A 19014-nucleotide genomic window follows, 5' to 3' on the forward strand; every position below is an offset into this window, starting at 1 on the left:
TTCCCCAGTGATAGCATCCTGCCTGCTAGTGAGAGTTGAAAAACATTTGGACAGCAATGCTCATCATATAAACATGACGTTTCCCTCAAAATGTGTTGAATAACCAAACTCATAGAGACAGAAAACTTTCATTCTCTTTGAATTTCTATCACATTTATGAAAATTCGATCTCGCTATTTTCTATTTATATTCTATGAATATAGAATTCTATGAGTATCTGTGAATAGATACAGGTGAGGTATCCGCACTCCAAAAGAAGCCTTTGCACGTCCATGTACACATGAATGCACTTTATTTCCTTTAGAACATGGCATCATTCTCCAGGCTGTCTCGGCCTATTGTTAGATAAACCTCTTTCTTTCTATAAACATTAGTGAAAAGGAATTGAATGCAATTCTTCAGTCAAGGCATACCTTCAATCACCAATTAGCTGAAGAAGTTAGAAGGTTCATACAAAGGTGGTCATTTGAACTAAAGTGGGAAGGAATGTGATCAAGAGGGACCAGTGGCAGATGCCCCATGGGTTCCACATTGCTGTTTCCCTGGAAGGACAGACTGTGTCATAATGAATTACCATTAATTTGAGCCAGCAGTACTGTTAGATTGAGCCCAGAAACCCAGGATGTCAAACAGTGCCTGCAAGATCATCTAATGAGGGGACACGGGTGCTTCAGGAGTGCCGCTTCACTCAATTAGTGGACAAGGCTTTTAATGCTGCTCTGCACAACTAAAGCAATTTGGATTACTTAGAGCTAAGTCTCCATTTAGAATGTTTCAGAAGCTCAAACAGGGTGGGGTTCTTTTAATATAATTTATCTTGAAAGTATTTGAATGGTAATAAGCTATTTGAAAGCCAATCACATTATTTCCTATTTTTTCCCTAAGTAATATTGAAATATATTTTTTTAAAGTTCAAATGATAGAATTTGCTGTAGCAAATGAAATGTAAATAAGATAGCAAATGATTAAGGATGTGCTGAGGGTCTGTGTGTGTGTGTGTGTATGCAGGCACTATGTGTGTCTCTCTGTGCCAGAATTACAGTTGGTGAATTTCATTTCATCAGCCAACATTATCAAGAGGGTTGCATATTTATTCTATATATCCACATTTAAAAAAAAAAAAATTCCAGATCTTGCCTTCTTTGGCTGGGAGGACATATATTTCACAGCTTTTGATATGGGGAACTGACGTTTCCACTTCATTATTTTTTTCACTATGTCACTGCATGATGAAAAGCACTGACATGTGCAATGGTACAACTTTCTTTAATATTGTGATCATTGACTTACCTCATAACTAAAAACGTACCCTAACACAGGCTATGTAGGCTTAGTAAATTCCCTTCATTCGCCTTACAGGGAGCTTAGCTCACTCCATACCTGACTCTTACTTTCCATCTACTCAGTGTGTTTAGTTCTCAGACTGCTTTCACGGTGTGAAATTTTATGAAATTTTGCCTATTTAATTAGAAGGTCATTGGGTAAAAGGAATTACTAAAGTGCCAATACATTTTTCTTAAATTGAACACAAACTCTACACAGAAAAGAAAAGTGAACTTCATGATTACACACACATGCCCCCCTTCCTCTGCTTCCTTCAGGTGAATGGCAACATCCGGACCAAATGTTGAGAACATGAATTTATGGCTGTACCTTACCATCACCAAAAACAGGGTTTCTTTGCTAAAAATTAAAAAAAAAAATGCCTAAAGTAGGCCCAATACAAATCAATTTTTAAATAATACTCATCTTCAAAAGAGTTATATGAATGTGCTGAATCAGAGTCATTCAGGGCAGAAGCTAAGAAAATGGTTAAAACTTTTAATACTTTGGGCCACTGGAAATCCCATTCATTTAATAACAATTATCAGACCTTTTTAAATTTTGCTTTCCATAGTCATATTTCATTTTCTTAAAATAATTTTAATAATTACTACTTTCGTGCCTCCAAAAGAGTTAATTCCAAAAGTGTGTTATGCTGTCAGGGAGCTTATTACATATTAGTAGAAAATGGTACATTATTAACATTGTTTGTGTGGTAAATAAAAATTTAAAAACAACAATATGGCTCAGGATGCAAGTAATACTTCCTATAACGTGTTACGGTTTTTTGATAATTATAATGACTTTAGAAACTGGCAAAGAATATGCACTGATTCTGTATCCCTCCTGTCCCCCAAATATATGATATGAAATCACATTATTGACTCAAATTACTGCCAAAGTAGAGAAAACTATTAAGAATTTCATTTATTCTTCCTCTCTTGTCAAAGGAGTAACATGAGACAGGGAGAAGGGATACTTGTTAGCTGTAGGAATTAAATAAAAATAAAATTTAAGGATTAAATTTAATGGGAAATTTCCAGCAATACATACAATTCAGTAGGCATAAAACTTTTAAAAGCATCCCCCTTCACTTCCTCTTTATTCTTTAGTAGAATATTTGTCTGAAGTATCATCAATGATTACCATTCAGCTTTCCATCAATGTTAGTATCTAATATCACAGGTATATGTCTATCCTTATTGATTAAATTTTATTTTTAAATATGATAACTATATGGTCCAAAAGTCAAAACTATATATAAAGGTAACTCTGAAGAAGGTTACTTCCATCCATATCCTTTCTATTCAGTTCCATCCACATATTATATGTAATTATTTTCATTAATTCTAGCTTATCCTTCATGATAAAATAAGCAAATACATGTATTTATTCTTATTTACCCTTCTTTCTTTGGTAAAAAATAGCATACTGTCTATACTCTTTCAAGATTTTTAAAATTTTAATATAAAAGGTACCCTGAAAATGTCTCCATATTAGTGCCTAGAGATCTCCTCATTACTTTTTTATAACTGCATGATATTTCATTGTATGGGCATACTTCAATTTATTCAATAGGTCTTTTATGGATGGAAATTTAGGTTATTACTAATATGTGATGATTATAAATAATGTTACAATTAATAACCTACATGGATTTTTTTAACAATCATCATAATTTTCTCAGAAAACCCCTAGTGGGTAAGGAATTTGCCTTCGTCTACTTTGGCTGGTGTCACCTGCCTCCACATTTCTGATAGGAGAGAAGAATCAGACTGGGAAACCTGAATTACCTTTAATGCTTCCATCAGAGCTCAGTTTGACTCTTAGTCTTGAATATAGATCTCTGTGAATAAAGTGATTGAAACAGTCTTGGTAGATATAAAGGGAAAGAAAATGTATTTTAGAATGTTTCTAAATTTTTCTTGATTTCACAGGACTTTGAAACCCTAAAGTAATCGAAACCCATTAGAAGTCCTAAGAACATAAAAGCCAGAAAATATTCTCCTATACACAAACATTTTTGTAGCAAGGAGCAACCCTTTCCTTAAATTTAGAACTCATGTTAGGAGCTTGATAATAGTGATGGATTGAGTAAATGGATGAATAGATCTACTGGATCCAACAGAAACCTGACACAGAAGCTTGGGAATAGTTTCCAGGAAATATAAGCCTGAGTTAGAGATCTGAAGGCAGGCAGATGTATTTAGCTTTTTCCACTGTTCCAAAAATGAGGCAACCTATAGATAACGCCAAGACCATTTCTATTGCAGTCCCAATGTGATGGATGGACATGGATTTCATTTTGTGGCTTGAGGTCACTCTTATAACACGTTCCCTTCGGTTGTCATAGCTGTGATGTGTGTTATGATGACTGTGTCTTTATGGAAGAGTAGACGTTAGACAACAAGCCCAGAGAAAACGGCCAGGACCAAGAGGATTTACTGAACAAGTGCCCATATGGCATCCTACTCTCACTGACTGGACCAGAGGTCCCTCGGGGGAGAAAGGTACGAGGCAAGGAAAAAAGGAATGGTTCTGTTAGTGCTTGCCGAAAAATAAAATTCTGAGAAATCCCTGAGAACCACCAAGAGGGATGTAAAATTTACCTTTGCTAAGACTATTGTTGATTTTACCTTTGCTCTTGGAATAGACTGAAGCACAGCTAATGCTGCGAGGAAAGCTCGGGAATTCCAATAAAGAATATAAAGCAGGTTAATACTTTTCCACCAAGATTTGATTGATTTTAAATACCAGGTTTTTGTAATTCACATGATTCACCAGTATTACTTTAGAGATAAAAAAGAAACCAGGGTGCGGATGCCCCCCTAAGTAGCAAAATCATTGCTAATGTATGCATTTTGTTGTATCATCATCTCATTATCACATGGAAGGCATTAACTGAAGCACCTCATTTAAGGTGGGAAAGGGCTTTGCTAAGGGAAGATGATTTAGCACAGTACCTTCGGGTGAGTACTGTCATCTCAAATCTTTCTAGAAGCAGGTGAAGTGTAACTAACAAAATGTGAGCATTTATTACGTTTATTTATCAATAAGTTACAAGTTCCATTTTTCAAAGTTTCTGGAGTCACAGTATTATCAAATTTTCTCTAAAACTTCCCTGTCACATAGTGTTTTGTGTGTGTGTGTGTGTGTGTGTGTGTGTGTGTATGGTGTGTATATCTATATATATAATATATTATATACAATATATTATACAGTTAATATAAATATATGTCATACATTTAATATAAATATATTATATATGTGTGTATATATATATACATATATATATGTGTGTGTGTGTGTATATATATATATATATATATATATGAGTATTAATTTTTAAAAGGCATCCCAGAGGGATGAGATGTGGATGGGTGTGAAGGGTAGATCTGGGGAACCAAATGGGTGCAGATGCCTCCATTGACAAAGGAAAAAGGCATATGGCTTCCTTCCTCCCTGGTGTGCCTGAGGCTCAGAGTGAGCTCTAGATTTCCCAGTGATAACGTTTCTGCTTGCAAGCTCCACTGGAAAGATATTTTGTATGCCACAGAAAACCAAGATGTTTGCATTCCCACCAATCCAGGGATAAGGCATTTTCCTCATACAGACACAAAACATACAGTATATGAATGTTTAATGGAGGCTAAAACTGGGAGAGGAACAGAAAACAAGAACAGAGCAGGTTAAAAAAATATCTGGTTTCTCTCTATCAAAATACTAATTAAAATTCATGTTCATGGGGATGATTATACATATGTTTTTGAACTAAAAGTCTAACCTGGCACTATTTTTTGGCCTTATTTTTGTGACAACATTTTTGTCCATATGGCATGAAGTGAATCATTTTACATCTTTTTTTAAGCTCTATGTGTTTTTCTTGTTGTCTATTCCCTCTTCTCCCACCACACACACTGGCAGCCGCTACCAAGTTACCAAATGCCAATTCAACCCTGCAAGCTGGCTGCATGAAGCTACATAGTACTGGCATTTTCCTTTCTTTGCAGAAATATTCTCTCTCTCTCTCTCTCTCTCTCTCTCTCACACACACACACACACACACACACACACACACACACACACATACTCTCACACTCACACACACCACTGAATATTCTCCTTCATTTCCATGTTAATCTTTCCATTTCCGAGGATGCTGCCCCGCTCCCTTGTGTATGCAGCGCTGGTGGCTGGTCTGCGGAGGGCCACAGCAGCACATTCAGTGCCTCTCACCCCTGGCCTTCCTTCTGTATGGCACTGTCTGTGACAGTTAGTCAAATGACAATTAGTCATTTAAGAACTGCTATAAATTAATGGTTAATTGAGCCCACGTAATTAGTTTAGTCACAGCAAAGTACGAAAACCATGATTGTCCAGTGATCTCCTTTTCTTTCTTTCTTTTTTAATCATAATAATCCATGCTCCTGCTTTTTCAGACAGAAGAATGCTTCTTATCTGGAGCACAGCCACACTGCCCAACCATTGGGGTCCTGGATGGCCTGAGTTTACTCCACGTGTTGGATGGCCCACGTTTAGCCCACCAGTATCAGGCACCGCTGAGTTTGTGTGGAAGGGCAGCAACTCCACCTAACAAATGTAACTTTAACAACAGTAAAACAACCTAATAGCTTAGCATGCCAGGGGGCTAATGTGGCGGGCCATTTACTGCTGCACTAAATAGCCCCGGTTTGATTCTCATTGCCAAGTGTCGAACTGAGAATTGCAAGGCAGGGGTACCTCCTAATTCATTAGATAAAGGGGGTCATTGCTTATAGGGCTGGAGAAACTGTAGAAGGATAAGAAATTGAACAAAGCATGCACCTCTCAAATGCCATCCAAACCTGGGCTACCTGTGGTCTGGGACAGCAGAGTCACTGAAACACCAGGGCTCTGTTTCTGGCCCTCCTATGCCAATGTCTAACTTTAGGCAAGTTTGTTTTTATTTTGCAACATTCATTTGGAAAGAGGCTAGAAGGGGAAAGGATCCTAATACTGAAGCTATTATTTATTATTTGTGAATCACTTTGACACCCTTGGAACAAAAGCAACAACATAAGAACAGAGTATGATTTAGCCTTGGCTATAAAATGAACCACTACTGAGATGCCCCTGCCAGCTTTTTGCCTCATGGACCCTGGAAAAGTTGCTATGGACAGTTGTGACTTGGCTAATAGGCTGGGCAGGAAAGAGACTGCTAGCAATAAAAGGGAGACCAAAATTCTTGTTAGCATGGCTACATCTCATAATATTGCCTGTCTTTCTTTTATTCCTTTTTATTTTAGTTCCAGGCAGTTATAAAGAGTTCTAAGTTCAAACTGCCCTGAATAGTCAGGATAAGGTTATAAGGACAAAATAATTTCCTTATCTTATTTTTTCATTATAAAAATAAAATCAAAAATTTCAAATGAGATCTCTAAAATGGGACATCTTTATTTGCTGAACATTAGCCCTGAAACAACCGATTTCTCTAATTCCTGCCATCACTCAGATTGGCCTTGAATTACCTCCCAATAGGCCTCCCATGTGCTTCTAGATGAGAGTGTGTAATGGGGGATCTGTTAATTAACTAGAAGCAAAGTTGCACGGTGGGGATCAAACACTGGATACGTCCTAAAACTCCCACAGAGAAGATGAAATGCAGCGCAAACTTTAAAGACTTCCCGTCATTAGCGGAGACCTTGCTGCTCCTGGCCCAGACCCCTCCTGTTTCAGAGAACAATGAGGACAATGATGGTAGAAATGAAATAGTGCAGCCAGGGACAAAGGAACTAGCTATTTACCCACAGAAAAAGAAAGAAAGAGGAGAGGGGGAGAATAAGGGACAACTTTCTTTTCCTGCGGATCCTGTCTACTTTTAATTAATTTATGACTGCCAGGGAATGGCACAGAGAGCACAACCAAACACACTGTACCAGAGCCCAGAGTTAAAATATGTAACATCTACTGTTTACTCCCAGGAAAAGTGCATGACACTGGGGAGAGAGGGACATAAGGAAGGAGAGACCAGGATGGAATCAGTGAAAAAGGACAAATCGTTGGACTGAATTTTCACTCTTAAAATCAGGGTTCAAATTGGATGATGATGAAAACAAAAGAAAACAAAGCAATACTGACCCAGGAGTAATACATCCACTTAGATCAGTGCTCAATCACAGTAAAAAACAACAACAAAAAACAAACAAACAGGAACTGTGTCTTGACACAGAGCTCAACTTTGGCAATTTTCAGAGCTCTCCTGATAACTTCCATATATCTATACAAATATATTCTGTCAATAACAAAACCACACAGCCATATTGACTTGTTGTGCTTTCCCATTTCTTTACAAGATCTAAATTTAAAAAAAAAAAAAATTAAACTGACAATTCAGCAAACCATTGAGTAACAAAACCTGACTATTAAAGGACCTCATCTTCATTTTGCATTCTGTATTTCTGCAGAATTCAGATCCGGAACTTTTCCATATACCTAAAGCGCAAGGTTTTTATGGGGTTAAGAGAACAAACAAGAACACCAGGAAGGGTCACACAGAGGAAGCCTCCGCTCTCTCAGCTTCAGGCTGAAGTCCTTACTTTGAGATGGACTAGGAGGATAAAGGGAGCTGTTATTTAGAAGGGCTGATGGCTCTGCTCCCTCTCTTCAAATTTCAGTTGAAATGGCCAAACGAGTATTATTTTCTCTTTAAAGCTCAGTGACAAGGCTTACTCCACTGTTTTCAAATCACATGTTTAAAACAATCAGTGGGAACTCTGTAAATGGATGAAACAAGAATATCCCCCAGGATTGTTCTGTGACTGCTTCACTTGCTTCTCACTTTTTAAAATATGAAGCGTTTAGCATTAAGACGCTCAACCACAAACTCAACTCTAGGGAAAAAATTCTTAAGCATATAGTTCAGCCAACTGAAAAAACTATATAATTAAAAGGTAATGCATGTTAGAGGTGTAGCATTACCTGTTTGTACATTCTAACCAGTATTAAAAAAAAAAAAAAAATCTCAACCTTAAAGTAAAAGACACGTTGTCAGTTATTGAGAATCTAAAGTTAGATTTCTAACATCTAAGAACTAACTGATGTCTTAGGAAACATTATTTATTCTCTTTGGTATCAGTTCCATGGGGATAATAATTCTCCTGATTACTTCCACAGTGTTGTTTAAAGTGTTGAATGATATACCACATGACAAAGTTTTCAAAAAAACCATCAATTTACTTTCAATTTGACTGTCCTCTATGTTCCTAGAAGAGTGCTGGGTCCAAAATAATCACTTTCTATAATCCATTCCAGTTAACTTCATCTTGCCTTCCATTCATCTTATGTTTTTTTTTTTTTTCCTATTGACCATGACATAAGCAAAATAACTTTATTTCTCCAAAGAGAGCAATAACTAACCTCTACTTCACTTAATAATTCTCATCTTTCTATTCATGCAATATCCTATTTATGTAATAATCTCTAAATTTTAATACCTTTTTCTAATCTTCCTGTCCTGATAATAATTTGAGGATTATTCTAGAAATGTCCTTTACATTTACCAAGAATTCTATAGCTAGTATTAAAATCAAAATAAAAACAATAGGACCCACACACATTGGCAGTAAAGATATAAACGCAATATCTTAACACAGAGAGAAATCAAATAATATTTATGTAGTTTCTTCAGGATTCAAGCAATGAAAACCAGAATACAAATCTGTTACAAAAGAGGGAAAAATCCTCACCATTAAGATTATAATTGCTACAGGAGTGCGCCAGGATGGAAAGGCAGGCTAAATATTACTAATTTCTGACATAAGAATGACTTGACAAGAGGGATTTAATGAATTATTCGTTGGCCAGCAATATCACCTGGCATGAATGGCTCCTGCAATCGCTTTGAAAAGTAGCTGAATACCACTGTCTTGTGTTCTGTTTGACCTATGTAGTATTAACAGTTTTTAAAAAGTATTTTCCCAGTATTTAGAAGTTGAGAGAATCCATACTTCTGACACCTTTCAACAACTTGGACATCTGGCAATGCTATGCCCATCTTGCACATGATAGCAATCTACTACATGGAAGCTGCCCACATGATAGTGACACATACTCTTGGGTTCACCACAGTTTTCACAGGTTCTGTCTGGCTCCTGTAGTTGAGTTTTTGACACTTGAGACTTTAGAGTAGGCTGTCAGGGGTTGGAGGAGAAAAATATTCAGAAACTTTTTTCTCCGAACATAGATTTTATAGTTGTTCCTCTTATTCATAGGCTTATTTAATGAAGGACACAAATGTGAAAACCAATAGAAAAACACAAGCTAATATTCACACAAAAGAAATGAGTAAATGAGTAACATTTAAAATAAATGCAAAGAATATGGGATAAGAATAAAAAAAATCATAGAATATTCTAACCTATATGTGAACTACAATGAAAATACCTAAAATACAGCAAAGATTTAATCAAAAGTAAAATAACATTTTAAAATTGTATACAATTATGAAAATAAAACAAATACAATGAAAATTAATATACAAAAGGTGCACCACAGAAATAGAGACTAATATCACATATTAAAATTGGGTTAAGAGAATGCAGGTACAAATTACGAAAGTAGGGGATCAAAGAATAAAAGCAAAAATGTGGTAAAGGGAAAAAGTTAAATTTAAGTTGGCAGTGCAAAATCCAAAGTTTTTGTTTACTTGTTTGTTTCCCATTGCATAAGGTAACTTTAATCTGAGGTAGCTGTGGACAGGCAACCAATGCCCCACAAAGTTATCCTTCTACAGCTGGTTTTCCTGAAGGGATCACCTAGTTGGGGAATTTGAGATAATAAAAATAAGAATGCAGTAGATGGAACTATCAACCATGCTATTAGTTGGTGCAAAAGTAATTGCAATTTAAAAGGTTAAAAATAATTGCAAAAACCGCAATTACTTTTGCATCAAACTAATATTTGATCCCATTTGGATATAGGTGTAGCCAGTACAGAAAGGCCCATATTTGGGATTAAATAACCAGATAGATTTTAAAAATAGATACCTAGGAAAACAAGCTGGAGAATATAAGGAATTTTTTTCAATACGTTCAATTATGAACAGATCAAAGATTAGAGTTTCTGTCGGGATTTTTATTTAGGGAAATACACTCAAAAGAATAAAGGGAAGATACAACTTGCTTTCCACATGATCAAGAATAACCCTTAGGGAAACTTTCTTTGTTTCATGGGCTCTTGATTCATATCCAATTTTGGCTGTCCAAATCTAAACATGGACTCCGAGGGCCACTTCGTCATACTTCCTATTGTGCCAGGGCTATTTCCACCTACTGTCCTATAATGTGTGCTCAGGAAACAGAGGATAATTTTAGTAACAGTTTAAGGGATCATGCAAGAGGACCTACAATATTCGACTGCATAACTAAGCAGGCAAATATTTCACAAAATAGTAATATTCAATAATTTATTTTTCCAGCGTCACAGAAATATAAAGGATTCCTTTATCTGGATTCCTGAATCACCGACATTTACCAGATAAGCAATACCAATTTTTTAAAACTTATAATCATTAGAATATAGCGTTTTTAAAAATATGTCACATATTTACCTGCCATCTTAAAGACAGAGAACTAAAGATAAATGTGTTGATAGCCTAGAGCTATAATAAGAAATATTACAATTATACTTTGAAGGATTATCAAGGTTTGTACAGTTGTTAAATGTTACATCAGTGGACCTCAGTAAGGGTTGATTTTGTCCCCCAAGGAACCTTTGTTTGTGTCAGTTCTGGAGAAAGTGGGGGAGGTGCTACTGGCATCTAGTGGATAGAAGCCAAGATTGCTTCCAAACATCCTAAAATGCACAGAACAACCCCTTTTCCCACATAAAAAGGAATTATCCAGCCCAAAATGTCAACAGTGCTGAAGATAAGAAACCCTGCACTACACTATAAGGGATCAATCTATTATGATTGCAGTACTTGCACTATTTTTTGTATGTTTTATTTTTTGTTTTCTCTGATTTATTTATTTTTTCCTCCACAGCATTGTCTCAGTCTCTGAGGCCTTCAGAATGGCTCTTCATCATTCTGATTTGCTATAGGGAAACATTTTTTTCAAGCTTAGGACCATACAACCATAGATGGTTTATTCAAAACTAAAGAACCAACAAACAAACGAAAAACACATAAAACAAAATAACAGAAACCCTGTATTAATTTGTACTTTATTAAGACAAGATTGATAATATCTTGAAAAAAAAACTGAGTTAAAATGTGCCAGCTACCCTGAGTAACAGTGTTATTGTAGCCAAATGAATCTGATAAACAAGACCTGGATGAGGAAGGGCAGATTGTTTAAGAGAGCACCTTTAATTATACGTGTTAAATTTTTTATGGATTTAATTATAACTTGAGATTTAGGCTCGTAATTTTAAACATAAATGAGGCATAATTTTCATCCCTATCTAAGTTTCAATAGACAAATTTTGCTATTTAAGGTATTCAAGATTAATACAATTGAATTTTTAAGTAAGATTATTTATATAAAAGACTGTCCTTTAATTAGTCAAAAATGATGAAACTGTAACTAACAGATGACTTGGCACGATCCATTCTAGGAGTAATAAAGAAATAATTGCAATCAGATAGGATCTGTGCCTTTCCTCTCATACTCTGTTGATCTGTATACTTAGCGCTCAGGAACACTTTTGGGTGTTATAAACCAATATGTGACTCAATCGACGTACGCATACAATTTATTAACTTCGTAATAAGAGCATTACCATCTATGAATTTGAGAAATCAAGATAAAATTTAGAATGTCCATAGGAAAATATTTAAAGCTGTAGACTGCTGCAGGCTAGCAGGGATGAGTGGGGCCCGGGGCACCGGCACAGAGACCTCCGAGCTCATTCACTGTAGCAGCCACCACCTCAGTGAGTCTTTTCCTGATCCATGGGCACAGGGCTATTTGGTTATAATTTCCTTTGTCTTCTAATTAGAAGGATCTGACAGGCAGTAGTGGAAATCAGGGGAGGAATTATAAGCAAGAGGCAGAGTCAGATAAGTTTGCAAAGCAGTGGATGGGCAATAAGAGACATTTGACCAGACACCATTTCTTGTTTGTAAGTGTTCAGCCTCTAACCATAAGGATTGAAGCTGGTATTTTTGTACTTATTCAGGTAGAGTGCCATGACGGCATTAAAGCAGGTGAAAGTGATCAACACATTGGGGAGTTCAGTGGAAGGTCAACCTCTGCCAAAAAACAGGTCAGTATCTACAACTCAGAAATAGAATGCAGATCTGTAATGCTCAGTGAGTCCTTCGAAGCTTAAAACTGGGCATCACTTGGGAAGAGGATCAAGGAAGTTTGCCAAAGTCTCTGATTCATTAGAGATGAAAATGTCTATTGCAAAATGAGATGGCTGCCAAGAATTGTTTATTTTCTGCAGAAAATGGTGCAGTAACTTCAGAGTATATAACTCCTGGTGGCTTTTGTGTAGTCTGAATTTAGCATGTTCTTGGGTCTGAATAAATGTTTTAATTTCAGGCCTCCACTGGAAGTTAGGGTAGCGAACCACTTCAGTGGAAGCCCTGGGGAAGAGGAAAGGGGGAGTGTCTATTAACCCTACCTGAGGCAGGGTTCCCAGAGCTGCTCTGGGTCCTACCTACCCAACATTTGGGGCACTGTGATACTCCAATATTCTACAATTTAAAAAAAGAAGTTAGCTAAGTTACTATGACGTGGAAACAAATGAACGTTAATTGATTAACTAAACTTTATTTGGTGAATACCAAAGTCATTGATAAAGCAAGGTTAACCCATGTATGTAGAATATTGGACACCGAAAGCAAACATTCTAACAATTTCAAGTCTAAGTTCATTTTGTAATTTCCTTCAAACTAACTTAAAATTTGAACAACTTAAACTCTAAACCTGGAAAGCTTTCTTAAACATTAAAAAAAAAAAAAAAAGGCAAACCAACAATTAAGAAAAAAAGTAACAAGTAACAATTATTAAATATTTGAAATAATCAAGTTGATTTTTTTTGAAACACGAATAATGTATTTAAAACTCATTTATTATCTCATTAAATTTCCTATTTCGTGTGTAAAAATCTTCTTTACACAGCTGGCTTACAAAAGTCAGTTTGGGGTAAGTATGCCTGATATTTTCAACCAATTCTCCAGAGCATCAAGCATAGATGATGATCATCTCATAAGTTATCAAGATGTCAAAGTGAAATTATATGTTTTAGGTAAATTTAAAATTGTTCATATTTTATTAAAAGAATCAGTTCAGATTCTAATGGTTACCAGAGTATATCCAAAATAACTTCATCCTAATTGTCATTTAGGATAAAAAAGTCAATGTAACTATACATTTTTAAATGAAACATACGGGATATCCCTACATGTTTAAAATGAAGGAGGGTTTCCCTCTTCTTTCTTACTTTCTTTTCCCTCTTTACGTCCCCTCTCCCACCACTACGCCCACCTCTGGGAGTTCCCTCTTTTGGGACAGTGCTGCCATGTATTCACCACTGAGGACAGTGGCAGCTTTTGAGACTGTGAAGAAAAATGACCAAGGTAGGAAAAAGAATGGAATGGCCAGCGCAGCTTCTAGGTATCCCTGGCCCTTCCTCTCCACAGCCTAGAGAGGATCCGTTGGGTTATAATAACTAAGAAGCAAAACAACTCTCCTTGTGTTGAGTTGACTGCCTCAGCTGAAGAGGTACAACTCTCCCTGTATGTAATCCAAGGTACCAGGAATAAAGATAAGTGGAAACTGTCCATTTTCTTATGGTTAGACTCCTTCTAGGATAACAGATTAAGTATAATTAATAGCCATGACACCAACACATTATTTTTGGGGGACAACGTAAAGTTATGGGAAGAAGGGATTACAGATGAGAACCCTACAAGAGTAAAATATGCAACCTTCACTCCCATGATACACAGTACAGAGTCAGAAGGAGGCAGGGAGGAAGAGATCAAAGGGAGACATAGGGCAAAGAAAGAGACAATGGCCAAAAGAAAAGATGCATCTACAGGGAGCTATGCTCTGTGCTAGGAACTTTACAGAGTAGTCTTACTGCTAGGACATGACTTGTTATGCTACACAAACCCCCATGCCTCAGCTCTCAAATTCTATCTTCTTTTCTGTCCTCTTCCATCCTACCTCTCGCATTGTCCAAATCCTGAACCTAGCCTTAGATACAATAGAACTCTAATTCCCATTTGTACATCTCATATGAAAGTACTCTACAGCAGGACTTCTGCCCATCTAACATTCACCGTTAGAATAAAAAGGCTTAATCACATATTACCTGCCTCTCCCCGATGATGTTTCATTTCCCAATTGTTCATTAGTGTGTGGGCCACAAGAGCTCACAAAGGTTTGACAAATGAATAGATTTGCCTTTTATTTATAAGCATCTGTTTATATGCCAACTACAATAGAACTACCAAATTTTGGTCAGGGTGAGAGAAAAAGGTAACAACCTTCAGAATCCGAACATTATCATTATTCAATATTGCATGACAATTGCTGTTCCGAAGAGGTTTTGAGTGGAATAAATATGGAAAGTAAATGATTGCACTCCACTAAAAGGGAGAAACCTACCAAATAATAACTGCACTAATCGGTTAAACTATTTATAAATGCCTAGAGTATGGCTGCTTTGGCAGTGGCTCATTTAAACAACAACAAAAGACGTCGTTTTCAAATTCAGTGCTCAATTTTCTTAGAGATGATAAGGTGATAAAACAGAAACTCAGGCCACAAAAATATCAAATTTTATCTTTGGCAAAAGATTTAAGGTTGTATTACATTGTTGCCCCAAACTGCATATTCTGATATTTTTCCAGATTTAATCTTGGTCTGGTGTGCCTCATTTTTATAGGACTTCTAAAACGAGAAATCGCCAGCATGGCAAGAGACCATTAAAGGCAGAGGTGTCTCCTATAAGCACAACATGTGACCAGGTAATATTGTCTGGATTAGCAGCTTTACAGCCTCACTAAGCCCTGGAGCTACAATTATCTGGTTGCATTAAACTGAAATCACCTGAAAAACTTCACACTGAACAAGCCCTTGGAAATGTCTAATCTGCCAGTTTACACTCGGAAGACAAAATGGGATTCAGCGGTTAAAGAAAACAAAGTTTTCTACAAGGAAAAGTCTCATTTGTGAGCCAGTAAATGGTTCTAAGTGTCTAAAGACATTTCTGCAATTATTTTGATGCCATTTTAAACCTTTTATTTAAAAAGAAGATTTAACTTGACAATCCCTGTTCAAGCCAATTTCCTAAGTATATATGTTTGATAAGGGTATCGAAGAAATAAAGAATAAAACTGCCAATGTCCTAATTATATATGGTTGATAAGGGAGTAGAAGACATAATGAATAAAACTGCATTGCCACAGAGGGAATACGTAGCGCCAGATAGGAGGCCTTATGCTAATTTTAGCAAAATGTATGTATCTTTTTATACACATAAAGTTATGGCACTATATAAAGAGATCCTTAAATGTGACATACTGAAATCCTATTTACTGCTTGACTACCCATTTTTTTTAAAATAAAAACTCCAAGTAGTGGTGGTATTCATATTAAACTGTCTCAGAAATTCATTCTAGTTTATTTAAAGTGTGTTCTTTTTCTTTAATTTGTAAGATATAGCCAAATCATAAGCCTAAAATTAAAATTCTGATTTTAGTATGAGGTCACAGTTATTTAATGGCAGATTAAAGAAGCTGATATTAGGCTCCAAATTGGGGGTGGGGGTGTCTCACTAGTGTGTCTGCTGCGATACCGTACTTGCCACTGTGTTCTTCCTGTTCTCCATTTGTCAATATTGCTAAAAATTCATTTTGTCACGTTGCAACATATTCTATAAAACCATATTTCCCAAAAGAATGACGAGTTTTCTGCAAAAAGATGTACTGTATGGTGATTTGGCTATGCTGTATCTCAAAGTCAAATGCCAAGATTTCCCGATGATAAAATTAAACCCTTAAACATGTGCAAGTATTCAAATTCTTTACCTGACAATTTACTGTTTTATTGGCCAAATTCCTATTTAGGTAATAAGTTAGTTTTCCTTTCCCCCTCCAATAAAATCAGTAGAAAAAAAAAAAAAAAGTCACTTTCCATCCCAAGCTAATGTCCGTCTATGCATTACAAGACTGTCAAGACTGGCAGCAGAATTTCACTCCAGAAAACCTTCCCCTTGGTGGCAAGCAGAGGAAATTCACATGTCAAATGATGTGATTCCACCAAGAGGGTGTTACTGTTGACCAACATCTATAATGACTGCATCACTTTTCATATAGTCATTCGATTTTTTCCTTGAAAATTAACATGCAATATAAATTTTCAAGTTGAGATACTTATTACTACACAGATTTTTCTTAATGCCATGATTTTAAAACAATGTATAATTCAAGCATTCACTGAGAATAGGTTACTAAATCTCCTTTCTATGGCTAGAGTTTCACTTAAGTGTAATGGTTTATATGAGGTGCCACAAAATAGAAAGATTGATTAGATGTCCTCTGAATTCCCTCCTTCAGTTTTTAATAAATCTAGAACAGTAGAGAAGGCCTAAGCACACCTGGCCATTATTGGAAAGACCTTAAGGATCATAGTCAAGATTTCCCTTATTTATAACTAGGCCATATTATTTTGCAATTAAAGTGTAATACCAGTATATGTCAATACGTCTAAAACAACAAGGTATGCCCTACTATTGAAATGAATGCAGATTTGGCCACAACTTAAAATAATTTTACTGTAGACAGTTGGATTTTAAACATATGAGTGGCTTTGCCTGATTTGATTACAAAGCCTCTTTGTTTCTATTTTATGATTTAAAATTTCTTTCAATGAAAATTTAAAACACAGACTACTTTTTCAAAATAAGAACAAAATCCAGGACAATTAAGACAATCTACCTCTCTGTTATTGGCTTTGATTATGGCAGGAGAGTCTCTTAAGTAAGAAGTAAGGTTCATATCCAGAGATTGTCTAAAATAAAACTCAACGAAAAATAAAAACCATCCTCTATTTTCATTATTGCTACACAAGGTATGCTCTGTGGATCAAAATTTCATTTCTAGTTTGCAGCATTCAAATGACCAAAAGTACCTCTGGAGAAGAAACTGGGGAAACTTTTCTTCTCTTTCAGTCTTAATGAAATATTCAAACTCATTAGGCTGCCATTCAAAAACTGTGCAGTTGAGATCTACAGCATGCAAGCCTGATAAACAGCAAATTTACCATTTGTAGGGTATCAATATTCTGGATTTCCCTTCAATTTGTGTTGCTAAAATACAGTAAGTATTGGATGATTCATGAGAATTAATTAGCTACTAAAATTTCTGACTGTTATTATAGCCACTGGGAATAAATTTTCTTACTGTAGACAGTTTTAATTTTTTAGTGAATTTAGGCACTTGGAAACCAAAAAATAATAATAATAATATTAAGAAGACTAGAAGCTTTCATTAAAATCATTTGTCATTATCCAGCTCTCTGAACCAAAATAATTATTGTCAACTGCACATTTTTCTTTGGGCCAGTCAGCTGACCCTCAAAAGTTATTTTGTCTATTTTGTAAAGTTATGTGAAGAACTTCAAAAATTTGCACAAAAAAAGTAAATGTCATAAAGATGGGAGGAGTATTAATACAATTTGAAAACCTTAAACTGAACAAATTGATTTGGAGCTATATACTGGTTAGAAGCTATTTTCTGATATAGCAGTGGAGAAAAATGTTTAACCTGGTTATGGCTATAAATACTGCGCCTCTTCCAAATTAAATCAATTTTCTTGATGAAACTAATTTCTTGCCTGAAAAGTATTAAAATAATTTCATTATAAAGAAGGTTTTGCTACAGTTCTGCTCATTCCTCCACTGAAGCAAAAGGTTCAATGTATGTGCCGTGACATACATGCTGGTCTTATACAAATGAGGGCATTTTGAAAACCCTGGAAGTTACATAAGACTAACGTGAAAGATCTGTTTTCAACTTTCTGTACCAACCTGATCTTAATTCCCACTGAGCAATGCAAATACAGTTTCTTTCCTCTTCTTTTACTAACCTATTCCAAACATAGTAATAATTAGAGTAATACAAATTAAAACTGCAGAGATATCACTTTTCTATCTAACTGATTCAATTTTAAAAGCTCATAGCCAGTGCTAATAGCTGGGGGAAAACAGAGCCTCACATACAGGTAGTGAGAGTGGAAATTTGTACACTTTCTGAGGCTAATTTGGCAATATGTGTGAAAATTCTAAATGTGCATGATTTTTCAGCCCAGCAATTCCACTACTAGTAATTTATCCTACCGAAATAATAACTTTAGTGTGTTAAGATATAGGCATTAAAAAATAGTCATTTGTACCATCATTTGCCAAAGTAAAGAATGGAAAACAAGAATAATGTCCATCAACAGGGAATTAAGATTATGACACCATTTTGGGGGGGGAAGTGTTTTATATATAGCAAGAGCATATAACACAAACATTAACGTGGTTATCTTTGGGAAAATGTGAATGTGGAAGCTTTTGCTTTCTCCCTTGCAATTCCATTACTTTGAATTACTTTGAACATTTTTTACAAATTTTGCTTTTATGATCAGAAAAAAGCAATAAATATTTAAGAAAATGTATGTATAGCTTTGTGAACTTGGAACTCTAGGC

At 35.7% G+C, this 19014-nt stretch overlaps 1 protein-coding gene and 1 pseudogene across 14 annotated transcripts in view; one reads left to right on the top strand and one right to left on the bottom strand.

Moving 5' to 3' along the window:
- SOX5 (SRY-box transcription factor 5) overlaps positions 1-19014 on the bottom strand; it is a 946176-nt gene that overhangs the window by 644231 nt on the left and 282931 nt on the right. The gene's annotated exons all lie outside the window — the stretch shown is intronic.
- The window catches only part of LOC109449598 (hepatitis A virus cellular receptor 1 homolog), a 30767-nt pseudogene continuing 17232 nt past the window's right edge, over positions 5480-19014 (top strand).

The sequence above is a fragment of the Rhinolophus sinicus genome, chromosome 1 (assembly GCF_057876585.1).
Source record: "Rhinolophus sinicus isolate RSI-liver-muscle chromosome 1, RSI-T2T, whole genome shotgun sequence".
Classification (NCBI taxonomy): domain Eukaryota; kingdom Metazoa; phylum Chordata; class Mammalia; order Chiroptera; family Rhinolophidae; genus Rhinolophus; species Rhinolophus sinicus.